Consider the following 27,608-nt stretch of genomic DNA (forward strand, 5'->3'; position numbering starts at 1 on the left):
TATTCACTATCCCATGGCTAGTCAGCTTTGTTAGTGGAAGCTGATTGAGTAGACACACCACACATTAAACTGTGAGTGTTACAGACATTCCTAAATCCTTTTTCTCATAGAGTAAAAATATACCTGAAGACTCCCGTGTGATTTATAGGAATGGAGTCAATTCTAGGCTCATAGATCTCAGAAATGTTCCCATTTTTATTTTTTGGAAGCTTCAGCATTTTCCTTTATACTACCTGCAGCACTGGGGCAGGAGAGGCTTGCCTGGTGGAGCTGAAGAATCCCATTAAGCTGTGACAAGACTAATTTTGAATTTATAGCAAGTCTTCTAAGACAACATGACACTCTACTACATTTAGAATAATTATCCCATCGACTATTTACTTAAACATTTTAAAGGAAAGGAAAGAAACTGAGGTGGGTGTTTTAGGCTTTATTCTAACAGATTTTTTGAGGGTAAATAGAAAAATCCAAAGCAGCCATTGAAAATATTTAATCCCATGATGGAGGCCTCACTTGCTACAGCGAACATTAATGATGGAGAGAGACAGGCAATGGAAGACAAATCTACCCAGCAGGAATACAAAGGGCAAGCCTGAATAAATTAATAATACCACTTCCCAGCTAACTGGTACTTTTCATCAGGGAACCTCAATGTACTTTACAGAGAATACTTATTTTCCTGTCTCAAAGAGGCAGGGAGATAAATGGCAAGCCCAAAGGTCACATAGGAAGTGTGTAATGATTTTAAGAATAAAATTCAGCCTTATTTCCCAGTCTCTGGTCTAACAGGTTCCTCCCTTCAAACTCCCCTGTGCCTTTCACCCTTGTTCTTTCAACCAACCACAGTGTCTTTGAAAACATCCCAATTCTTGTCCCTCTAACAAAGGACACTGTATACCAGGGGCCACTTGAGACCTAAGAAAACATTGTCCTCATCTTGCAATCTAATCTACACTCACCAATGTGCCAGAGATAGCACGAATCACCAGTGGAGGGGAAAATGTGTGGCTCCTTAGAAGAAGATGCATTGTCAGAGCCTGGAGAACACCCCTTTGGGTTATCTGATTCTGATAGTATGAAAGCCACTTTGCAGCTCTGTAAATTGTAGATAAGTGATAGCAATGCAAATACTTCTTGTCTATAGACATGTAAATTATGTCCTGTCCAAGAGAGGTCCAACTGACTTCTCCCTCCCCCTGTGGAGAAAACAGTTTTTGCACATTTGCACATTCATTCTAATATTTCTGATCTACAAAATGTGTCTGTTCTTTTCAATAGGTTATAACATCTGCCTGATTCCCTGATTAGGAAGTAGAATAAAATCTTTAGCATGTATTCATTTTGATATCTGACAGTCATGATTTTACCCTTGTTGTGAAAATTATTTTTTAACACCAATTCAACCACAGAAATGATGTACCCCAAAGTTAGAAACACAGATGGGAACAGCATGAGATGTCAGAACTGAGATGAGAATCGATGAAAAAAATAGAGAGGTTGAAAATTCCTCTTGCTCATGGTAGAGCTATAGAGCTCTAAATATTGGGTGGATCAGAAAGTTTGAGTTTTCCATAACATCTTACCAAAAAACCTGAACAAACTTTTTGGCTAATCCAATAGAGATTAAGGGATGTTTTTCTTTGGGGAACAAATCCATAAATTAAAAAACCCCTAGGGACTTCCCTGATGGTCCCGTGGTTACGAATCTGCCTTCCAAAAATAAAAAAGAATCACCATCCCAATGCAGGGAACGCAGGTTCAGTCCTTCATCAGGGAACTAAGACCACACATGTTGCCAGGCAACTAAACCTGCACCTCAGCTAGACAGCCTGCATACCACAATTAAGATCCAACACAGAAATAAATACATACATAAATATATATTTTAAATATATATATAAAATATCTGTAGAGCAGGTATTCTATCCTCTATCTTATCACTACCTAAATCTTAACTCAAATATAAGCCATGTTAACTGGGTCCAAGACCTCAGCTCTGACAAATGTCAATTGACAGGGCAGTCCTGCTGAAAAACCCAACACAGTTTTTGTAAGGGTTAGAAAAAGCCCCACCCCACCCCCACTGGATGAAACATAGTCCTATATCGGCGTTCATGGTTTGGCATATGGGATGCAGATTTTATGTGAGCCCTTTCTTGTGCCTTCAGCTGGGCACCTTTGGGCAGTGCTCAACCCATAAAACTGTACATGGCGACCCAGACAGAAGGAATACTCACAGCCCAAGATGCAGAACCATTCGCAGGAATGTACAGCTAGAGAATGGCTGCTGCTCAGCAGGGCAAGAGAGAAACCGAGAGGCCTATGTCCAAGCTGACCCAATCTAGACCACTGAGGTCCAACAGCATCGCAGACAATCACTAAACTCTGTGGCACCCTGCTCCAACCACACAGAGGGACTGGCTGACAAATGCCCCACGACTGGATGCTTTCCCTGGGGGGTGGGGGTGGGGGGCGGAGGGTGGCAGTCAAGAAGTAGCTGAGCAGCCATAAAAAGGAATGAAGTGCTGGTATATGTTGCAACATGGATAAAATTTGAAATCATTATGTGAAGGAAAAGAAATCAGGCACAAAAGATTGCATATTGAATGATTCAATTTCTATTCAGTGTCAGAATAGACAAATCTATAGAAATAAAAACTAGACTCATGGTTGTCTAGGGTTGGCGGATGGTGTGGGGAATTGAAGGAGTTTCCCTAAGACATCCCAAGCTGTGTGTCTGGATGCTGTGACAGTGACGATGATAAAGTGATCAGGCTTTCTGGGAAGGGAGACTGCAGTGCAGGCTCACAGGAAAGCTGACTTCATTCTCCCAACCCTTATTACTGGCTAGCTCTGCCTCTATCCTTTAATATGCTCTTAGAAACACATTTTTGATTACTATCACAGCCGGTTTGCCTTAATTTTTTCCACTTTCCTTCCACCACTAAGACCTCATTCCTCACCCCCTTTATTCTTTACTTGACAGATGGCAGAACAGAATCAGTGCAGACTGGGTCCCTTCACTGTCCTGACATCCAAGTCAGGCTCCAGCCCCCTCTACAGCTCCAGCCACAATGGCCTGTCCTCAGTGACTCAGGTCTGCCTTCCTCCACTCCCCACCAGGCTCGGGCAAAAGTGACTGCTTTGTCTGAAACATTCTCTCTGATCCTCTTCATCCAACTCCTTTCTCATCAGGTCACTTATTCGTCCCTTCAGATCTCAAGCCAAGGGCCGCTCTGGGGAGCCTTTCCTGATCTTTAATCCACGGCTCTCAGAGCAACACTTCTCTATCGTGTGTGTGTGTGTGTGTGTGTGTGTGTGTGTGTGTGTGTGTGTTCACTCAGGCAGGGCAGGTGCATTTGAATTCTCTAAGTTAAGCTCACGCATGATCAGATTCTGTTGACCAGATAATGGTCAGGGAATTGGAGGAGGACAGACCCCTGCTGTGGAATAATTTTTCCCTGTTTTGCCTTTCTCCATTGCCTCCCAGTCTCCAGTCTGTAGCAACAGACTGATAAGAAACACAAGGGGCCCTGAGGCCAAACACATCCCCACCTCTGTCAGGATGAGCTTCCCTACCTTTGGATTAGACCAGGGACAAGAGAAGTTTGGAATCACGTTGAGTGGAACATATATAAGCTTTGGAGCCACATAGGCCTGGGTTTAAATAGCAGCCCTTTCCTTCTTTGTTGGTCGTCCGCTTACTCATCTGTGATGAGGGATGAATGAAAGGAAACAATGGCTGCGTGTACGGCCTGGTCTCTGCAACATGGTCTCTGCAACACAGCTTGTAAATGTCCATTTCCTTTCTTCATTCACATCTTCTTCATTCTTTATCAATAATTTCAGTAAGACTTTATTTCTTCTTCTGCCAGTCTCCAGCTTATCTAGATAGAACTTAAAACCACCACTGTCTAACTCGAGGAAGAAGAGAATAGAGGTGGAATTCCGTTTCCCTATCAGCCAGTCCACTGCAGCCTGGCAGTCCCACAGCCCCAAAAGAAATCTGAGTGGTCCCCAACCTATCCAGGATGCTGCTGATTAGGAAAGTGACTCATGCTGTACAGACTGCCTGGGACGGACAGCCTCCCTGTAAAGCTCTTGATAAATCCCAGTAAATGCCAATAATGCTCTGGTCCCTTCACATACTTGTCATATTAGGTCAAAATCAGAAGTCACATTAGTGAAAACTGAAGGAGGATGATGGAGAACAGGATTCCTTGACACTGAGGGCAGAGGGAGAGAATATGGTAGTTGTCCAACACTTCTAGACACTTACATATTCCAGAAATACTTAATTGAGTGCTTATTATGTGCTGGGCACAGAGTGAGATGCTGAGGATGGACATAACTGTAGCAAAAACTAGACTGCAGCTACTCTCAAGGAATTTAATTTATCAACATAGGTAGACACTCATCCAGTAGATGCCCTCAACAAATGAGTGAACCCAAACGGAGATAAGAATGTGAAAGCCTGAGCACGGGGAATTCCCTGGCACTCCTGAGGTTAGGACTCTGCCAAGGGCCCAAGATCAATCCCTGGTTGGGGAAGTATGATCCCACAAACTCCACGATGAAAGAAAGAAAGAGAGAGAAAGAGACAAAGAGAGAAAGACAGAGAGAAAATGAGAGAGAAAGGAAGGAAGAAAGAACACAATTCTAGGACAGTAGCTAACAAAGGAACAGGGTGAAAGGAAGTATCCCAAGGAAGTTGCACTTGAGTTCACTTCAAAAGGAGTTGGAAGTGCTATCCATGTGAAAGAAGTATGTTGGAAGGGAAATGAGAAAAAGAGAAAGAATTCTCCAAACAGGGAACAGCATGTGCAAAGCCCAGTGACAACAAAGTGGTACAAAGAGAAGGGTACAAAGTCAACGTGACGGAGCCCAAGCACTGAAGAGAAGAATGAACCTTGGGGCTTACGACGAGGACAGTTCCTGATGCCTGGGGAGAGGTGACTGGGGGTACACTCTTGGCTAGAAATATACCCCTGCAGTAAGTGCCTAGAACTAAAGTACTGGGACCAAAGTCCTGTCAGCCTCTTGGACAGCAGAGTAAAATGCAACTGAAGACAGGCTGAGATTGACCATCAATAATTTTTTATATTTCCCAAAATGAGCAAGGTTGTGATACAGGCATATTAAAATGTTAAAATTCAAGCAGAACCAACTTAAAACATATCTTTGACTGACAAGGCATGCATTTCTAATTTTTCAGGGGAGACTGTTAAGCTGAAAATGAACTAAATGGCAGTGTTATTTCTCTGTAAACATATGTAATTGCCTTTTAAAGAATTCTCACATGAAGGTTACAGCAGTGAGTGATAAACATTCATTTATTTCTCACAATATCAGAGAGTGGGACCAGCATTAATAAGCTGCCTTTTCCTGTTTCCTTTTAAGCGGTCTCATTTATCATGAGTTTCTGTAAGCATTAACAATTTGTAAAATGAGTTAATTATATTCTTGGAGGTTTAATAAAATCTACCAACTTGAGTAATATCCTGAAGGTCTTGAACTTTACCCACAAAACTTATAAAAAGGAGTAAATGCATTTGGCTGAGCAGAACATCCCATATATTTACAGATAGCATATATTATCCTACAATGGCCAAGCTAACTATGTAAGAATACTGCTGACAGACTCTCAATCATGCTGAGCTGCAAAAGGATCCCTCCTTTAAAGTTTAAAAAATGTTCATGTCAATGTATAAATACTGACAGAGAGCCAAGCCAAGCATTCCAAATCCAAAGACTTTGGTGGTTCAGACTGAGAGAGAGAGACAATAATCGAGTTGAATTGTTGAAGAGCAAAGCGAGGATTTCAAGACCATCCATTGATCTTTAACAATCATTGGCATGAGGGAAACAGGGAAGGGACAGTGAAACAGAGGTGAGAATTAAGATGTCACATGGATTACATATGGGTTTCAACTGTTTAATTTCACGTTGGTGTGTTGTCTCTCTCTTTTCTTTTTAAATGTGTTTTTCCTTTTCCTCACTAGAAACTCAATTTGCCAACAGGTAGTAAACTGAATGACTCCAGTTTTCTCTTATTCTGTGTCCCTGGTCATTTGCCTGGAGTGTTATTAGGTGTGAAACGGGATGTGGCATAAGGGTGAAACACCAGGATCTGGAGTCCAGTTGCCTGTGTACGAACGCTGGATCTGCCCCCTTCCCAGTCATGTGTCTTTGGAAAGTCAGCCACAACCTCCAAGTGCCAGCTTCCACGTCTTCAAAACAAAGAGACTGAAGCAATACACACCTCACGGGGTTGTTGGGATGATTAAGTAAGATGTATGGAAGATACTTAGCCGTATAGGTGAGTGATCAGTGTCCCTCTGCTGGAAAGAGGGGCAGTATTTACAAGGTGGGAGACAACCTCATCCGCATCTCCTCCCCACCCTCCTGAAATCATCCTCGATGGAAGGGTCTCTAACCGCCATCACTCACATCCTATCCCAACAGACAGCATGTTATAACTGGGTCCCACCTGCACAATTACTTATAAATATGTTTCTCTTGAAACTGCATCTTTCTAAATTTGTTTCTTAAATGGATCTTTATATTACTACCAGAAATGGAAAGCCTGCCTTAATAGTCATAATGAGAAAGGAACCATAAACATAGAGCTTGAAGCTGATGACCACAAATTAGACAGGTCCCAAAGAGATGACAGAACCAAGTGGATGGCAAACAATGTAAAAGAAAACACAACCCTCTCACCACGTGAGTCTGCATCATCTGATGCTGGGGCGACATGCCATGTGAAATCCTGGTAACGTCCATCTCTCACAATGTCATCTAGAGTGACTTCTATCACAATTTGTGGGGTTTTTATGGATAAACAAGCAGTGTCACATGGCAGCTGAGAACAATTCCAATATTCGCTTGGAAGGAAGGCTCCCAATTAATTCTAGCCCATTCATTTCTAAAACAGCAGAGTGAGACATTACAATTTGTGAAATTTACAGATCTGTGAATTCCCCTGGCAAACAGCAATGTATCAGCATGTATATATACACACACACATATATATATAAAATACATATGGGAAGTGGGCTACTTAAATTTTATGCATCCCCAATCAGACCTCCATCTCTCTTGAGGTTAGATTTCTAAGTTGATGGCTCCTACTTCCCATCTCTGTCTATCAATGCCTTCGACCCAAATATCGTGTGAGTCCACCAGTACACATGTCCTTTAAAACACCCTAAGTGGGAACCATTACCCGTTGAGGATTAAAGTAGACATGTAATCACGTTTCATCCCGAGCTACGGCCGTCATCTAATACAAATGCCACATTCACTTAGGAAGGGTGTCTGTACACCGTAAATAGCAGGGGAATAGAAGACGCTTTCCTGAATCGGCCTGCTCAGCAAATCTGAACTCATTCAGCCACAGATCCAGTTAATTCATGCTTCAGGGTTTGTACCACTCTAATAAGATGAATGAAAAAGCAAAGGCATACACATGGAGGGAGTCCCTTTGCTGTGCATGCAATCAACTTCTGGTTCATGGGAACGCATTACACAGATAATTCAGAAGCACCTGACAAACGATCCGTGCAATTCTGGAGTCTGCCCCAGGAAAGTACATACTCTCTATGTGCACAGAGAGGCTCTTAATCCATGTTAGTTCCTCCTCTCCTGCCTGTCACATTCGCTTTAGCAATGATAGATGATGTTGTCTCATCCAGAAACTCCGACAGCAACAGGAAATCCCAACCTGGGATTCTAAATTTGACCACAGATCATTCAGATGGACAATGGGAGTTATCTGATTTGTGGACTAGGCAAAAGCCAAAACTTTCTGTGCATCCAAGAAAATGTATTTGTAAGTCAAAGGCATTTATTTCTTAGATGGAAGCTGGCGTGAGTCCTGTCTGCGAGGAGAGAGAGAGAGGTTTCCTGGAAGGGGGTGGCAGGCTGAGTGCTGAAGCACAGGAACACGTGTACAATCTGAAAGCACGTCAAGTGCTTTTCCCCACTCCCATCACCTCACACATCACCTTGGAGGGCTGACAGGTCCCTGATCACTCAGCAGGCAGGCAGCAAACTCTGAGGGCAGAGGGAGTTAACTCGGCCTTATCTTGAGCTCCTCTATTAACAAACTTGTCATCACTTAACCAAGCTGTTAGTCACTGGAACAATTTGATGGAAAGAAATTTGTGTCCCAGGGAGAAACAAGTTGACCCAGATGGGCTGGCCCGCGGGATCAAGTGGCAATAAACTCTGTTATCTCTCCTAGTCAGCACACAAAAAGCTAAGTAAACATAGTTCGTTATGAACAGCTCCACGTATCACATATGGTGGTCATTATGCAGATGAATAAGCACCTTAAAAATACACTTAACCTGAAAACTCCACCGGAGTAAGTGACTTCTTTCACTAGTGACTTGGGTTTATTGATCTGAAAATTAATTACTCTTGTCTTGACAAGGCATGAGAGGACAAGTAATAGAGAGTTCCAGTTAATCAAGTACCCAGTTTATACAGATCATCAGTTGTCTGCTTTGCCTTGGGAAGAAAGGGATTAAGAGCCAAGGCACACCTCTAGTCCTGGTTGTGCCACTGGACACATTACTAAGCCTTTGTAGATCTCAGCTTTCTTCTCTAGAGTGTGAAACTATTAGACTGATGAGCACTTCTCAAACTGAACGTGGCAACACTCTGGTAAAGAGCTTAGATATAGAGTCTTCAAAATTAACTTGTAACAAGATATTGGCATTTATTAGTTTCCTTAAATGTATTGATTAGTGAAGGAGACACTATTGTCACCCCCATTTTACAGATAGGAAAACCAAGGCTCAGAAAGGTCGACAACTTGCCTGAGGGTCACCCAGCCAGCCAGAGGCCAAGGTAGGACTTGGAACCCATGTGATCTGGCTCTTAACAACTCCACCACATGCTTCAATAATGGTTAATAGCAGTTATTTGTTGTTTAGTTGCTAAGTCATGTTTGACTCTTTGTGACCCCATGGACTATAGCCCACCAGGCTCCTCTGTCCATGGGATTCTCTGGGCAAGAATCCTGGAGAGGGTTGCTATGTCCTCCTCCAGGGGATCTTCCCAACCCAGGGATTGAATACCTGTATCTCCTGTGTCTGCCAATGGTTAATCAGTTATAGCCAATCAATTGACAGACTGTCAGCTATAGGAGATTTGAAACTTAAAAGTCTATTCTCACCAAACCAATTCAGCAGGGTTTTGCTTGCTTGTTTTCTTCAGAGACCAAGAGATGGGATTATATAACACAACCTGAGGCTTGTGTCACAAAAGTGAACTCAACCCACTGGCTAAACCAGAAGACAGATTGATAGGCATCTGCTGACTGGAAAACATGCTGGTTCCATGCAACTTAGCCATGATTCCTTGGGGCTTTGAGAAAGTAGGCTGCAATATGCTCACTTCCCTTCTGGCAGTACCAAAACCCTGACTTGAAGCAGTGACAATTCTGGGCCTAAAACAGCTGGGAGGATCTTGACAGGCTTATCTCCTCCAGCTCCTGGGATGTCTCCTGCTAGCTGTCAGACTGAGATCACCAAGCCAATTCTCTCAATTACCTCCTTGGCAGGCGATCACACCAGAGCAGCGCCTTCCCCACCTTGAACCCAGCAGCCTCCTGTCCCCATGCAGACAGCGCACTGTCCTGGCAGAGCCCAGCCCCAGAGGTGCGGGGCTCCTGAAGTCATTCATGTGGTTCCTGCATGAATGTGGTTGGTTCCTCCATGTGGTTGGTCACCACAACCATGTGTGGACATGTTTGAGCAGCCCCATGGCTCCAGATCACTTGGTTAAGCGGATAATATTCCAGTTGTCAGCAGGCACCTGGAATTCCAGCCAGCCTCCCTCCAGGCGCACAGCCTACACTTGACTTATGTAAGAGAAATGGACAGCAGCCAGAAGTTACTAAGGGCCTACTAAGTGTCAGTGCCTGGGACAGAAATGAAGGTCTCAGAGCTGTCTACCAGTCCCTGTTGCTGATTTTCTAAGTGCTCCTTTAGGGAACCACTCAAATGCTCCCAAGCTTATACAGGACTGATGCTGAAGCTAAAGCTCCAATACTTTGGCCACCTGATGTGAAGAGCTGACTTGTTATTAAAGACCCTGATTATGGAAAAGATTGAAGGCAGGAGGAGAAGGGGGCGACAGAGGATGAGATGGTTGGATGACATCATCGACTCAATGGACATGAGTTTGAGGAGACAGTGACAGACAGCAAAGTCTGGCGTGCTGCAGTCCATGGGGTCACAAAGAGTCAGATACAACTTAGCGACTGAACAACAATATAATGAAATGATACAGGATGAGTATGTACTTAACCAAAATAGGCCCATAAGAGAAGACAGCCTCAAAATGTCACATACTGTGGATTCTACTCATCTGACGCTCAAAAAGACAAAAATTATAGTGATGGGAAACAGATCAGTGGTTGCCAGGGGCTATGGATGGAAGGCAAGAGCTTTACAGAAATAAAGGAACAGGGGTGTGTCCTGATTATGAGGGCGATTACAAGCAGCTATGCATGTGCTAAAATTCCTAGAACTGTACACAAAAAAGTGGGGACCCCATTTTACTGTTATGATGTGGGCTTCCCAGGTAAAGAATCTGCCTACAATGCAGCACACACAGGTGACCTGGGTTTGGTCTCTGGGTCAGGAAGATCCCTTGGAGGGGGGCATGGTAACCCACTCCAGTATTCTTACCTGGAGAATCCCATGGACTAACGAGCCTGATGGGTTACAGTCCATGGGGTCGCAAAGACTGAATCAACTTAGCACACACATATGCAATGTAAAAAATCAAAATGTGTAAAAGACCCATGAATAGGTTTTCTTCCAGAAGATGACTTTTCTGCATCATTTTTTAAATTTCTAATTTGAGTCATACTTAGAATACTATTGGTTATCTCACAAATTTCAATGGTTACAATTGCAGGAGAGATGAAATGAAATAACATATTAAGATGTTTTTAGAGTAGAAAGGACAGGGAAGATGTCATAGGAGTGGTAGTGCTTGGAGAAAGAAGTCAAATTAGGCTTTACAACCTCCCGTTAGACAAGGGTTTGAGGGCCTGGGTGCCCCCAAGCCCTGCAGCCAAGGGCCGCTGCCCTTAGAACTTCACTGCCTTCATGTGTGGAAAGAGGCATCTAAGAGGGGATTATTTCTTTGCGCCCTTCAATGCTATTTCACAATTCCTTAAGTGCACAGACCCATAATTGAGAGTTAGTTGTTTTCCTTTAATACTTAAAATAGAACAAGTTTGTCCTTTAAAACCGAAAGTACTAAGGTTATGAATGAAAGCTGATGAAATTCTAGTCTTGAGGGAAATTCCACTTTCTGACAGTCCTGACAGTGCCTTTGACAAAGGAAAACACAATGACTCTGCTTCTGAAGAGCAGGGTGCAAAAAACCTCAATCAGTACTCCTCAAAGCCCAGAGAAGCCTGCGTCATCACAAGCTTGACTAAGCCCCGTCCTGTGAATTGATCAGGGAGAGGCTAACTGTTTGGAAAGCTGCGGCGTATTTTTCAGCAGTGTCTCATGAGGCAGACTGGGAGTGGCTGTGGAAAGATGATGAGGAGATTCGACACACAGGATGTTCACCAGACAACATTTTTAAAATACGCCCTTCACCTACCGCCATATTAGCGATTCAGACAGATCTTGGAAAATTACACATATACACTCTCCATCACTCTCCACCAGGACCACATCTTCCTATGCATTTCTTTCTCATGAATTTAGTGCCAGCCCCCAATAGCTGTCACCTTCCAGTCTGCAATTCAATTGAAGTAACTTCCAGAAATGTCCTAATTACAGTTGGGCATCACTATTACATTAGAGGCTTAAATAAAAGTCTCTGGACTTGAACCTGCAGAGATTTCCATTAATAAAAGGTACTTAGGAAGTTTTGATAAAGCACCAGTCAACCCTAACACTTAAATGGGAAAAACTGTTGCAGCTCAAAATTCAACCCTCATGCAAAACTCTGAGGGCAAGGCAGCAAAAGGCACCACCTCAGCAAAAAAGAAAGGGCAAAAGAGGAAGCAAAGACAAAGGAAAAACATGTACTCCATAAACTACTCACATAAATCAGTGTAGGCAGACTACGATTATTTTTAAAGGAAGAAAACCCTTAAAGACAAATTCATAGAAAACCTACAATTACTCCTTTACCAGGGAAAAATGTCACAACAAGAAGGAGATATATTAATAAGTGGCCAACCACTGCCTTTGCTCCAACCAAATCCTTCCATGGAGGACAGTCAGCAGGAGGAAATCTGAAACTCAAGGCTAAGGCTGGTGTGAGCCATGGGTGGAACCTGGAATAGGGGACACCTGGGCCACCTCCCAGTTTGGTGGGGGTAGGAGAATGGGGCTTCCCTGGTGGCTCAGACGGTAAAGCGTCTGCTGGCAATGCAGGAGACCTGGGTTCTATCCCTGGGTAGGGAAGATCCCCTGGAGAAGGAAATGGCAACCCACTCCAGTATTCTTGCCTGGAAAATTCGATGGATGGAGGATCCTGGTAGGCTACAGTCCAAGGGGTTGCAAAGAATCAGACACGACTGAGCCACCTCACTTCAGGGGAATGGGAAAGGAGCCTCTGGTGCTATAGAGTGTTTCTTTCATTATTTCATGTTCCTTCCAAGGCATTCCACACCCCAGGCAAACAGATGTTCCCATGAAAATAAAAGTGAAAGTCACTCAGTGTGTCCGACTCTTTGCGACCCTATGGACTATACAGTCCATGGAATTCTCCAGGCCAGAATACTGGAGTGGGTAGCCTTTCTCTTCTCCAGGGGATCTTCCCAACTCAGGGATCGAACCCAGGTCTCCCGCATTGCAGACGGATTCTTTACCAGCTGAGCCACAAGGGAAGCCCAAATGTTCCTATGTGTTGAATCAATTCCCCAAGGTCACCAGATAGAGATCATAGGGAATGTGGGATTCAGCTCTGGTCCCTTAACACCCTGCAGCCATGAATAAATCCAGGATGCTGGGAAGAGTCTCAAACATCACATAGGAATGAAAGTTGAAAACTGTCTTCAAAGGAATTCCTCAAGTAACGCAACCCTGCATATAAAAGCATCAGCGGGCTCAGATTAAAGGACTCAGGAAAGACAGTTATTTTCAGAAATAAAAATCCTTTTCCCTCCCTCTTGGCTAGGGCAGCAGAGAGAGAAGAAACACCTGGCATGGAACCCATCTGGGTCAGGCGCAAGCCCCAGAACTGCTCCCTCTTGGGTTCTGGCATTTTAACAGGGATCCGCCCTATTAGAAATGTCAGGAGTGATTTATGTGGACTCACGTACGCCCTCATTCATCCATTCACTGGATGGACCTGTTAAGTGCCTTAACAGGTATTGAGGACCTGTTAAGTGCCAAGAGCTCCAGAGATGCTGGGGATGGAGCAAGGTGCCAGTCATGAGGGTCTTCTCAGATCTATTCCTTGCCTTTCCCCTGCTGTGTTTCGGTGAGGGATAACCTCCACAGGCTATATGCTTCCCTGGGGGCAGCCTTGACAACTGGCTCACAGCTGGCTCCAGCCAATGGGAGCCCTGGGGGAGCTGGAGACCAGAGGGCAGGAGAAGCTGGCCAGAGCTTGCTTCTCTGCTGACTGCCCTCTCTCCCTCTCCTCTCCCTCAGGTGGTGCCTCCAGCAGTGAATGGATCTCCTCCAAACCACCATCTCCATCCCTGGTCCCTCCAGGCCCAGGTTCCCTTCTCTTTTTAACCTCTGGGTTTCCCTGAGGTGGTCTAGTTGACCTTTCCACTCTTTCTAAACCCAGGTACCTAGTTCCCCATATTCAATTCCCTCTCTCAATCCACCCTGTTTTCCTGATTGGATTCTGACTCCTACAGGCATTGAAGATGACTAACTAGATCCCCGCCCTCTTAAAACTTACATTCCAGTGGGGAGAAACCCAAAGGGCAAGAAAACAACAAAATAAACAAAGAAATAATAGTTCCTGGTTGTGTTAAGGGTTATGAAGGAAATCAGCAGCAAAGTGGCAGGAGTCAGGGGCACGGGGTGTATCAGATGGCAAAGAGACATCTCCCCAAGATCTGAAGAATGCAGGAGAATCCACCCATGAAAGGAGGGGAGGAGCACTCAGGCAGAGGAAAGAAAAAAAAAGTAAAGTGTTAGTTGTTCAGTTGTGTCTGACTCGGAGGCCCCATGGACTGCAGCCTGCCAGGCTCCTCTGTCCATGGAATTCTCCAGGTGAGAAGACTGGAGTGGGTAGCCATTCCCTTCTCCAAGAGACCTTCCTGACCCAGGGCTCAAACCCACGTCACCTGCATTGCAGGCGGATTCTTTATTGTCTGAGCCACCAGGGAGGCCTGGACAGCACGCCAAAGGCTGTGGTGCAAAAACCACACGGCGTGTGTTCAGCGTCAGAAACACTTGGGCCAAGGTTAGAGAATGTCCCCTGCTTGTCCATAGAGACAGGGATTCTCAAATCCCCCTCCTTCAAATTGCTTCCCTACCCAGATATATTACCCCTTCCGAGAGACAAACAACCATAGTCCTAGCCAACCTGCACAAAGAAGGACAGAGGGGACAGCCACAGCTCCTGAAGTGTGGGTTTTGGTCCCCCTGACAACAGCTCCAATGCATTCTGAAGACAAAGGAGAGGAGAGGTTAACACGTGTGTGCACAGTAGCCTGTCACTCAAAGGTCTTAATGATCCCTCCCTCCCTTAACCATTTTGGAAAGTTGCCAGTGGAAAGATAAGTGCGCACCAGCAAACCCTCGCACGCTGAGGTGGTCCACCGGACTGTCCAGACGCTGGGACACTCTGCCCGCTTGGCCGAGCAGAGAGCTGCAAGTTTCCATGCCTTGCTCTGCTTCTCAGTTCCTTCTCTGCTACATCAGCCAGCCTCTTTCTCATTTTCTCAAAGTGACAAAAGTGTGCTGCCAAGCAAAGCTGAGGGAAAGGAGAAAATAGAAATGTAGTCCCCATCGTGCCTTCTTCCCTGAAATGCTACTAATCTGGCATTTAGGTTGTTTGCTCCTTTAATCAGAATGCCATTAAGAAATCTCTGCCGTGTTTCTGTACACAGTTTTTCTCTAATGAAGCATTAAATCTCTTTCACAAATAATAGCTGTGTCACATCCAAGCACTCTGGCCCCCGCCAGCCAGCGGGGCTGCAATCCCCAGCAAATGCAGTGCCTCTTTGAGGTCTGTTCCTTCCAGAATGGCCTGCCACCCTGGCCCTTGAGTCAAAGTCTGGAACCTGTCTGGCTCTGGCAACTTGGAGACACAAGAGCAATCAGTGATTTTCAAGGAGACAGTGTGGTGTCCCCAGCATTTGACATAGCATCTTGGAAAGTGACCCTTTATGAATATACTTTTGAATGTTCACATCCCTCCTGGTTGTAACTCTGGGTCCAAATCTGCCCCCCCAGCGAAGAGACTTGTAAATCCTGGACTGAACCCCTGCATAGTGAGGGTGGACATGGTCAGAAACAATCCATAATGAGGTGCCCCAGGAGCAATCAGTGAGGGGGCACAGCAGGGCCCTGCTAAGCATGACGCTTAGCCACGCCCAGAGGCCATGGTCTCCAAGCACACGTTGACATGCTTCTCTTGGAAGGCAATGTGGTGCCAGCTATCTAAGTTTAAGATGTACATAACCTGGCACCCGTCAATGACACTCATTGGGGATTATGCCATAGATAAACTGGCACACGTGTACAAAAAAAAAAAAGTAAGAAGGTACTTGCTATAACATTGTTTATTACAGCAAAAGATTACAAATAACCATGAGGTCTCTGAACAGGGGGCTGGCTGGTTGCATATATTCTAATATACCAATACAATGGAAAACTATATAGCTGTTAAAAAGGGTAGGTAGAGAAATCCTGCTGTGAACAGAACATTAATTGCGCCATTTGCAGAGACGTGCAAATTTGCCATTTGCATAGGTCTAGAAACTGTCACACAGAGTGAATTAAATCAGAAAGAGAAAACAAATATTGTATATTAACGCATATATGTGGAATCTAGAAAAGGGGTATAGATGAACCTATTTGCAAAGCAGAAATAGAGACACAAAGGTACAGGAAAAATGTATGGACACCAAGTGGGGAAAGAGAGGATGGGATGAATTCAGAGACTGGGACTGACATACCTGTACATACCAGAATGGATAAAACAGAAAACTAACGAAAACAGGCTGCATGGTTCACAAACTCTACTCAGTGCTCTGGGGGGACCTAAAGGGGAAGGAAACTCAAAAAAGCGGGGACATATGAATACGTGTGGCTGATTCACTTTGCTTTTCAGTAGAAACTAACATAACCTTATAAAGCAACTATACTCAAATACAAATTTTTACAAATGAAATACAGTAGTGTGAAAATGAGCTATCATTTGTGTTTTCAAAAATGGGGAGTTATACATATAGATACATGTATGTGTGCATATATGCTTATATACACATTGATTCTTACTAGAAGGATACATTGGAAAATAAGAATGAACAGTTTTCACCTCTGGGAAGAAGAAATGGGGAAATGGAACACTAGAAACCAGGGGTGAAGACATATTTTTAAGTAGTTTTTTTTTTTCTTTACAAGTACAATTTCTCTCTTTAAAATATTTTTTTTAAAAAGAGCAAATTCAATGCTCCCTGAGGCTTTGGTGACTAGAACAGAGAAATCATTCATTAGAAGTTGGGGTAGACAGGATAACCGTCTCCCAGAGACATCCACATCTTAATCCCCAGAAACTGTGGATGTTAACTTACATGATCAAAGGGCCTTTGCTGGTGTGATGAAATTAAGGCTCTGAAGATGAGGAGAGGGTCCTGGACTATCCAGGTGGACATTAATGTAATCACAGAGTTCTTATTAAAGGAAAGCAGGAGGCTCAGAGTCAGAGAAGGAGATGTGACAACAGGAACAGAGGTCAGAAAGATGTGAGGAAGGGGCCATGAGTGAAGAAATGCAGGTAGCATCTAGAAGCTGAAAAAGCAAGGAAAAGGATTCTACCCTGGAGCCTCCAGCCTGGCCAGCACCTGGATTCTAACCCAGTGAGACGGATTCCAGCATGGTGAGATAATAAATTTGTGCTAAGACATTAAATTTGTAGTAATTTGCTATAGCAGTGATTGTAAACTAATACAGGGGCATACCTTTAAAACAGTCTAATTGATGTGTCAGAAGGGGGACAATCAGACAGGCTTACCGCAAGTGGTGGCTCATTGGCCCTGACTGATCCTTCTGTTGGAGACAGGTTTTCCATAACTGTCAGTTACAATAAAGTCTGATGAATGACAAACATCTCCCTTAGTCAGCCTGCTACAGCTGCCACCCCAGCTCCACACATGAGTAAACTTAGCATCCATCTGGTCTAATTGCTACTCTCTTAACAGGATGGCATCTCTCCCCTAACACGTGTCGATCCCACTTGTCAGGCAAGAAGAAAACAGATGAGAGGTCCTACCTGCCAACCTGCTTAACAGGAGTTATAAAACCTAAGAAGAATGTCTAGTGGGCTCATGTGGAGAAAAACAAAAATGTCTTTCTGGGGCCCTGGCATAGCCCATTGTGAACCTGAACTTCCCTCTGCCTTTGAACCATTCACCTGACTGCACCCAAGACATCTAAGGAGGATGCAGAACGTTTCATTGCTTCAGAAATTAAGACCACCCCCCACTGTGTGACTGAGGACCTAGTTTCTGCCAAGAAGACTTTGCAGAGATACAGAGGAAACTGTGAGAGGTAAAGTGTGTAATCACAGCCTCTGGCTTCCAGCGAACCACAGAACCCAAGACAGAGTCCCATTGTCTCTTGTTCCAAGAATAGAGTCCAAACAGGTGGCCCTGTCACACCCAACACAATGTAACGTGGAGTCAAATCGCTTGCCTCAACCCACATTTCATCTACAGGATGCTGTCACTGTAATTCTTAGATATCTCAAACACAAGATTATTAAAGAGCTAAAGATATAATAGCAAGAACCTCAATGGAAACATTATAGCTATTTTTTCCCCCTCTGTTTGAGGAATACAAGCCTTTATCATTTTCTTTCATTCAAATGACAGCTTCACCCAAGCTCTGGGGTTGCAGTGCACGGCTCTGCTCTGGTGATTTATAACCCATTGAATCATCATCTCATTAAGTCAAAGGAGATTAGTATGTGAACCTATTTTGTAAACTGTAAGGCACTACACACGGGTCTGGTGGCAAGACTAGTTAAGCCCTAAATACACACAATTAATTTGGCTGCATACTAAGACAGATGGTACAAAAGAGACAGCCTTTACTTATGTGAAGAAGAGGAGAAAAAAAATAAAACCCATTTTCCTGTTCAGCCAGGTTATATCTGCTCTCCCATTCCTCGGCCTCTTTATTGCCAGGATGATCTGAACACCACAGGTGTGGAGAAAGGAAAATGCATTTCCTCTCTTTGTTAATTTCTCCTGCCTGGACTCCAAGAGGGGAACACAAATGAGGAGACTTGGGCATTAACTGGCCCCCAAATGAACACACACAGTAGTCCCAGCAGTGACACCAAGTGATGATGACTAACCCTCAGGGCAGCAAAATTGGTAACCATCCTAAAGGCCTTTGGCTTACCATTTCCTCCCAAGACAGGCCCTCGAAGTCGTCGAAAAAAATTAGCGACATCTACTTGTGATCCAAACCAGCATCATGAATTTTCTCAAAAGAACTCAACAATAATTGTAACCCAGTGCAGTTTGCAAACCAGAGAAAGCCTATCAACAATGAGAACTAACTGGCTGCAAATGCCCAAAAGTTAGGAGGAAGGAGTTCTGAGGGGCCATCAGAAATAACCAAGAGGACTTCCGTGTTGGTACAGTGGATAGGAATCCACCTGCCAATGCAGGGGACGTGGGTTAGATTCTGGTCCAGGAAGATTCCAGGAGCAATCAAGCCTGTGCACCACAACTAATGAAGCCCGTGTGCCCTAGAGCCCATGCCCCACAAGAGAAGCCACAGCAATGAGAAGCCCATGCACCAAAGTGAAGAGTAACCCCCACTTGCTGCAACTAGAGAAAGCCTGTGCATAGTAATAAAGACCAAACACAGGCAAAAACTAAAAAAGAAAAACAAAAACCCAAAAAACCCCCAAGAAGTGTATTAAATATGCATATTTAGGCACCATGAAATATCTTGTAATGAGTAAGAAACATGTAACTCTACTGGAAAAAAAAATCCCCAGATGCTTTTAACATCCATCTGAGTTCAGACCCTACAGAGTCAGGTGATCTGCCAAAGGTCCCATCACTTAAGGCTCCCTGCCACCCGCTGCCTGACAGTCGGCAAGTCTAGAGAGGAGTGGGCCTCAGCATCCAGGGCTGCCCTTTCCAATGCCCACCAGAGTGATGGCCTCGAAAGCCACAGCCACTCTGGGCTTCCACTGTGTATAGGCAGGGAGGACCATCTGTAGGAGATCCTCACCATGGGCAGCTGAGCAGAGATGATCCTCAACACCCACCCTCCAAGCACCAAAGAATCTGTACCCCAGAGCTTCAGATGATGCTCCCATTTGAGGAGTAACAAAGCCATCTTTGAACAACAGATGTGGTGGTTGTTGTAGCTCTTTCCCCACAAATACCTGCCCTCCAGCGAGCTCTACAGTCACACAGGCTTATGCACAGGGGAGTGTGGGGGCTTTCTTATCATGCACTTGCAGAGCTCGCAGACTGTGATCATTTATACTGCATGCTTTTGGGGTTGTGATATGGTCTACACCTTCCAACCTTCACCAACTGCTGCCACCCACATCCCTCATTTAAACATCATTGTAATGCTAGCTAGATGCTGCATGTGTTGAGTAAACATTCCCCCCAATCTGAAATTCTCCCCAAAGAGCCACATTTTAAGGCTTTCAGCATGGGTCTTAAGGAACTGCCACTCTGGCAGCCCAAATGAGCAGCAAAAAAGACCTCCCTCACCAACCCGGTGTCTGGATTTCCCATCTGGCCCATGCCTGGAGCTGCGTAACCCTCTGGCCCTCCTCCAGCGAGCCACAAAATGTGATTTCATATTCTGGGTCCAAGTGGACGCTTTCTGAGAAGCCAGTGTAACCCATCAGGCTTTGGAAACGAGTTTAAGTTGTTTTTATACTTTCCATTACCCAGGTTGCTCTGGAATGCAGCTCCTAAGAGGTGCAGTCTGCCTTCCCGTCAAGGAGCTTAAGAAAAGGGGAAAACACAGGAGACAAAATCTGTGCCAGAGGCCTGGGGTCAGGAATTCAGAGCTGTCTGTTTCTGTGGTTCCCGGTGAGCCCGCCACTCTCCTCCATTTCCACAGTGCTTGTGGATAGAGGAAACTGTGTGGGAAAGCAGAGACTTTCATCCTGAAAGCACAGTCACAAACACCCCAGGGCTAGAAGGACCTCAAGTTTCTTCTGCCTCGTCCTTGTCCATCAAACAGGTCCACTGCACTGATCCTCCACGAAGCTGTGCACAGAGGTGAGAGCGCCACTGGAAAGGGAGGCAAAGCCCTGCTCACTTCCACCGGCTCCTCTTCTAGGGCAGGGCTCTACCATCTCACACTGAGCCCCTGTGGAATCAGAAGAAACAACCCCCTCGAGCTCAGGGCCTCATGCCCTCTCATTTCCTTGGCCAGGTACCCTTGTGCAGCACACAACAGGAGCAACTGTCCTGCCTCATTCAGGGAAAGCCACCTCCCCCGGCTCTGGAGAAAGAAAGAAATCTGAAAAAGTGCAGCTTTGGCTCTCATTACATTTTCTGGACTACTTCTGAAAGCCAAAGTTCAGTTCAAATCCCAGTTCCATCACTGGTCTGTTCTGTGACTTGGATCAGCTTATTTAACCTCTCTATTCCTTAACTCCTTCCCCATAAAATGCGAAAATGCTAGCACTTATTTAGTAGGACTGTCGAGAGGATTAAATGAGCACATGTATTGAAATCACTGTCTCATTATGTTATTAGATCAATTCCAAGAGTCACATTTTCCAACACAGAATGATTATGAAGTCAAGATATATTTTACCTTCAATGAATATTTTAATACACACCTAATATAGCATTTTCTTCTATCCCTTTCATCCAAAAAAGCAGTTATTAAATCAGTGGTGCATCTTACTAAGCATTATATTTTAGAATCAGGGAAATATAGGAAGGAAATATTTTCATGACCATTTCATGCACAGCAACAGATGCAACGTTCGTTCAAGACTCGCCTCTTCTTGGGAAATTCTACAGCTTATTTCAAAGCCCCTGGGGAAAAAGGTGCCACCCTAGCCAGCATCTCCTTCCTTCCCCAACCCCTCCAGACCCTTTGCCACGCTCTCAAACCCAAACCCTGAGAAGCCCTGCAGGAGGAGCAGGGTGTCCAGTGGTTACCCACCCTGACTGCTCCCTGGGATGCTAGGGAGCTGGGCCACCCCAGAGGTTCTGATTTAATTAGTGGGAGTGTGCCTGTAAAGCTCCCCAGAGGATTCAAACAGAATGCAGCCAGGATCTACTTAGTCTCATCACCATATGATGTCTGAATTCACCCAGGCCTGGCAGTTAACAATAGCTGGCCGCCTCCTCCCTAATTCCAGGAGAATGGAAGTTCTCACTAACTCAGGTCACAGAACACTACACAAAAAGACAGGCTCTTCCTCAGCCAGAGCCTTTGTTGTTTTGAGATGAGGTTAAGTCCTTAAAGGCAATTTTAAATAAACTCAGAAATGAGGAAACCTACTCTAAAAAAAAAAAAAAAGATTCCTTCTTTCTAGCCAGCTAAGCTGAGATACCTGGATACTAACCTACTTTGAATTTCGTAGAATCTTTCGACTTAACAAATGATCTAATTCTCCAAATCAACTATGCTGAGAATGTGAGATAACTTTTATGCTGGCTAGACGCCATAAAAAGTGGTGAATGGTAAGGATAATTGTTAGAAGTCAATTTCTTCTAACATGTTAGGTAAATCGGTTTCCAGGTAAGCTGGATCCACTTTTGAGGGGTTCTGCCTTCTCTCTTCCATCCATGCCAAGCTTTTCTTTTTATAACACACCTTGTTTCCCCTCCATGTTCTCTTTTCGGAGCTACACTCCTGCAAATTATAAACGTTACTCATTTCACCGACCACAGAGATACTACTCCACGTTGGAGAATTAGTGTGAGCTAGCTTCAACTGCACTTTAATTGACCCCCTAGAGGGGGTGTGCATATAATTCCACGTGTATCCAACATTAGAAACTCTTTGACTGGGCAATAAATGTTTAATTCTCTGAGAAATTGGCAAAAGCTACACGAGTCATCCAAGATGCTTTTAAATCACAATAATGGGAGCACCTCACAACAGCTTAATTTTCAACCGGTCGGAAGGCAAAGTCCCAGACAACCAGGAGAGCTCGGTGGCAAATCAAAGCCAATTAAAGTCAGGCAGGGTGGCCTCTCGGCCCAGATTCCAAGGCCTGGGAGCAGGGTTGCAGAGGGCCAAGCAGAGAAAAGCTGCTGAACAGTGAAAGCACACCATGCCAGGAGCGGGGCTGGGTCCTATACGTTCCCATTGAACTTCTTGTCACAGTTGCCGGATGCAGGTCATAGCAGACCTGGGATTCAGTCCTGCTCCCTCTGATTTCCAAGCCTCTTTCTATAAAAAGGTGGGGCAACCTGCTCCCCATCCACAGATCCAGACCTGGGGAACAGGGTGTTTCGATGATTCCAGGAGCTCCTGCTTGAGAATTCTACTTTTTTTGCATCTTTGTATTGCTCCCCACCTACACTGCTCCTTAAGCAACAATGTCCTGTGACCAACCTTGTGTACAAACCCTCATTCCACCACTGAGAAGCTGTGTGACCTTGGACAAGTTATCTAACCTCTGACCTCAATTTCTTCGTCTTCGAAATGGAAACAATAATACCCACAATGCTGCAAATGTTACATTTACAATGCAAACGTTACATTACAATGATGGATTACTGCTATTACCTTCACTGGTTCTGTCTTTCATTGCTCCATTATCTACCTTTTCAAAGGTAAGTGTCTTATAAACCCCTTAAGGGCAAATCTTGTTTTTCTTTTACCCCTCAGGGCCTAGTTCACTGCAGGTGCTTAATAATCATTGTCTTATTTTATATTTGGAAGTCTAATGAGGTCATTTTTCTACACTGCAGGGACTATTTTTTTTAACGAAGTTTGCATTTTTATTTTATTTAATTAATTAATATCTTTATTTTGACTGTGCCACAGCATGGCATGCAGAATCTTAGTTCGCCAATCAGGGACTGAACCAGTGACCCCTCCAGTGGAAGTATGAAGTCTTAGCCACTGGTACTCCAGGGAATTCCCTAGGGACTTCCAACAAACTTCTACTACTAAAGCCAACTGTAACCCCCATCCTATAAAAATCCATAAGACAGGTAAATCAGTCGAAATCTTAGGTTGCCACTAGGCACCCATAACTTTCCAGTGTGGACCAAAGAAGGCACATGCCCTCCAATGCTAGGCTCCAGACCTGCCACTCAGTGTGGCCTCCAGACCAGGGGGATGAACACTCTCGGAGCTGCACAGAAATGCCAGTGCTTGGGCCCACCCATAAAAGCTGGCGCTGAAAGAAGCTATTTCAACAAGGTGACAAGGCAACCTTTATAAGACTTATGAAGCTGTGGACCCCAAGTTCGACACCCTGGCTGCACATCAAAATCACCTGAGAGAGACTTTAAAGATACTAGGGAGCAGGTCCCACTCCCAGAGATTCTGATTTAATTGTTATGGGGGGGATGGATGGCCCAGGCACTGGGATTTTCAAAGGTTCCCTGAGTGTTCTAATGTGCTCTGACATAGAACTCTCCCATCAGTCCTCCTTGGTCCACACCACACCACCAAAATGTCTTGGCCGCATACCTTTCTATTGAAACAACCGGCTTCTAAAAATCCCAACTTCAGGACTTCAAAGACAAGCTGTATAAGCTTGGTCAATAGAATTTTAGCCATTACTTATATAGTATCTACTATATTCCAGGAACTGTTTTAAGTATTAATATATGTTAACAAAAGAGTTTCATCTGTTAGCAACCCTAAGGTACAAGTACTCATACTGTCCACATTTAATATATGAAAAAACTAAGGAACAAAAGAGGCTGAATAACTTATCCAATCTAGCAAATTCAAGCTCTGAGCCCACGGACTCACGGTCTGTGCTCTTAACCATTATGCTAATACTGTTTCTTTATCAGCAATAATACTGAGAATCACACTCACTCAGTCTACTCATTTTCAGATCTATTGACTCCAACACATTATTAGCTTTTAATATTATATTAGTTTATCATCCTTTCTTATCTTTCATGTCAGAGATAAGACTGGCAGTTGTCATCATGCATGGACCCAAAGAAATAACAAAATAAACACTTCAGTCTAATGCTAAGGAATCAATGGGACATATTGATGGGCCAAAGGGCCATAAAGGGTCTATGAAATCACACCTCATTTGCCCTTCTCACAGAGCTGGACTACCTCACTACTCAGAAATGTAGGAAAGGGAAAAGGTAGAAGGGAACGTGGGAAAGAGAAAGAATGAGGCTACCATCTTTACCAGGGAACTTTTGAAAATCCCAGTGAGAATCTTCCTCAACTAGGGAGTTATCTTAGAATGACTGAATGTTATTAGCAAGGGACTGGAAAAATAATATTATCCTGCCATCTGTTATGGCTTAGACATAGCTAACAAGCATGTCTTAGAGTCTCTGAGGTCTCTGAAGATGATCTCACTCAAGTCCCTCATTCACAATGAGTCACACCTCTTATCTTCACCCCCACAAGAGAAGGAACGTGAGTACTAGGGTCTCCACACCTTATCTCCCCCAGTCCTCAGATCTCAGCGGTCAGTCCCTGAGGCCAGGAGCAGCGAATGCTGACAACCGATGGGAGAAGGACTCTCTGCATGTTTGCTTGGTTCTGGAGCTTGGTTCTTTCAGACGGGGTCATTGCTGCAACGGTAAAATGATATAGGGAGGATATTTTGCGGTAGGTACATGGTCAAAGAAATATTTGCCTTTGTCTTAAGTCACCCAGAGGTGAGTTACTGGTTAGAGCTGCCTGATCTGGTCCTTTCTGGTCCCTGAAGAATTAGTACTTGAATCCAGCACAGCCCCAAGAAATTAACATTTGCCCAAAGGGCAAGACGGACCTCAGCTACTTAAAGACGTTACTCCTGCTTTTCTGGTTCTAAAATGAGTGGTAGGGCAATTTCCAGAAATACCAATTTATGTTTGTGCTCCCCATGGGCTGCTCATATCTACCAAATGGTTTGTAGGAGAGAATTTTTGTAGATGGGAAAATATAGGTAGCTTGATGACAAAGGCTTTTCTGGTTCATTGGGGTTCATGGAAGAGATGGTGGTGGAGAGGACCTCTGGGAGCACCATGGAAGAGAGGTATGAGAAGACGAAGGAGAAGGTAAGCAAGAGATTCACATCCTCCTGGTGGCAGTGAGACAGCAAGATCTCAGACAGGGTCACTTCATGGTACCCTGGTGAGGATGTACCACTGGTACAAGTTCCCTGTCTGTCCAGAGACTCCAACTCCATGCTCCAAGGGCAGCACAGGTGAGGCAGAGGTCCAAACCCAAAGAAACTCAATGTCACAACAATTTCAGCAAGGACCAGGTGGGCATACATTAGTGACCAGTAGCCTGTGACTAGGTGTTTCCTTAGCCCCAACAGCTTTGGCCAACCCAGAGGAGGGGCAACTCCTCCCAGTAAACATGTGGATGAAAACTTGGTCACCTTTCAGTTGATTAGAAGATTAAAAATTAGAAATGATTTTGTTTGTACACCTACACTGGTAAACTGAGTCACCCACTACAAGTGCTAGTTATAGATTAACCAACCGTTCCATGTCCACTTGCTTCCTGCCTTGAAAATTTCCATCCATCAGGTCTAGCTACAGTGCTGTGTCTTTCATGGAATCCTCCCTTATTGCAAGCTCGTAAGGTTCTCTCCTTCTGCCCGTGTCACGCAAACCATAAATTACACTCCACCTCATGTAAATGTGGCATTATTTCTGTGACTTCAACTCAGTTCACCACTACTTCCAAACTCCTGGAAGGCAGAGCCCATGACATCATTTTTTCTCCTTCTTGGCCTAGCAAAGGGCTAGGCCTATGGCAGAGGATCAACAAGCCCTAGGCTGATGGAAGGAACAGAACCCTGCTCAAAACTTGAACCGAAGGTGCTCTTTGGAAAGTGAGCTGAGGCAGTGCGGCCCTGAAAGATTTGGTCCTTTTCTCAAAAGAAGCTGGGTTCTTGAAGACCCCAGAGACTGGCAGGACTGCTGCACCTTAAATGCGGCAGTAGGGGAAATGTCATTACCTCCCTCCTCTAATTGCCCAGAGAGTTAAACCACAGGTGGACCTCATCTGCACACAGGCAGACTGTGGGCAAAGGCAAGTACAAGTCCCACAGTAAATGGGAATTTAAACTAAATGTTTAAAGCCCCTTCTCAAAGGGAAGTCCAACCACCACCACCACCTAAAGGAGCTTCCCTCCCATCTCTTGCTCCTCTGCAGCTCCAACCTCCTGTTTGATGCAAAGACTCCAGAGCCACCTGAGGCAGAGATGCCCCCTAACTGGGTCTCCAAGATAGAACATACTCAGGCAGAGAATGAAGACTTCAAAGAAGACACGGTAAAGGCAGATGTTAGCTCCCTTCTGCAGCAGCTTTTGGAAGAATACCTCCAATGACTGCTCAAAACACGGAGGGGGAGCCCTCCAGGAGGAGGGTCCAGGAGTTGGTCAGGCAATCCGAAAGCAGGTGTATCTAGCGCTGTCCAGACAAGGCCTCCTCCTCTTTCTAAGGGGTCTATCAGCACAAGAACATGGTCGACACTGTTTAGCTCCAATACTTTGAGTCTGTGTTTGTCAAAGGAGGACGATTAACGTCACGAGAGGCTTTCTCATGTATGATCTTGCCAAATCCCTCAACAATCTCCAGGCGTGGAGAAGAGAAGACAGGGGCCACATCTGCCCACCTGAGGCCACACTGTCTGGGCCTAGCCCAGTGTCAGCACATGACAGACACTCAATAAGCATCAGCAGAAAAAATAAACATTCCCATTTTAGCGATGAGGACACTTTACCTTCTAAGCTTAAACGACTTGCCCGAGGTCACAGAGCAAATGAGGAAACTTGAGTTCTAAGCTCTTACTTTCCACTTGTACTCAGAGACCTAGGCAGTTATATTCTTGAAGCTGTGATGAGGAAGAGGAAAGGGAGGAGGATGCTAATGGTAGTCTCCACAGCAAATGCACCCAAATGCTGGTGATGTACGGGCCCTAGAGGCCCTTTTTTCATTTAACTCATATAATCCCCACAGCAATCCTATAAAATAGGTCCTGGTATGCTCCCCATGTACAGAGAAGGAAAACGGGGTCTGACAAATACAAATAACTTGGCTAAGGTCATTAGGCAAGGAGGCGGCAGAGGCCGTACTTAGTCACTGAGTAATGGCTCCACCGACAGATGCTGCATCAGGCGACCTGGGTTCAAATCTCAATAGAGTCTTGACTTAGCATCCTGCACTCTTTCTCCTACTCCACTCTGTTCTCCTCTTGCCAAAGACCACTGTGGTTCAAGATCCCAAGGAGGAAGGCGCCAGAGGTGACTGC

General features: G+C 44.7%; 1 protein-coding gene across 5 annotated transcripts in view; it reads right to left on the bottom strand.

Moving 5' to 3' along the window:
- The window catches only part of KCNMA1 (potassium calcium-activated channel subfamily M alpha 1), a 755,545-nt gene that overhangs the window by 405,358 nt on the left and 322,579 nt on the right, over window positions 1-27,608 (bottom strand). The gene's annotated exons all lie outside the window — the stretch shown is intronic.

Source organism: Dama dama, chromosome 15 (assembly GCF_033118175.1).
Source record: "Dama dama isolate Ldn47 chromosome 15, ASM3311817v1, whole genome shotgun sequence".
Lineage (NCBI taxonomy): Eukaryota > Metazoa > Chordata > Mammalia > Artiodactyla > Cervidae > Dama > Dama dama.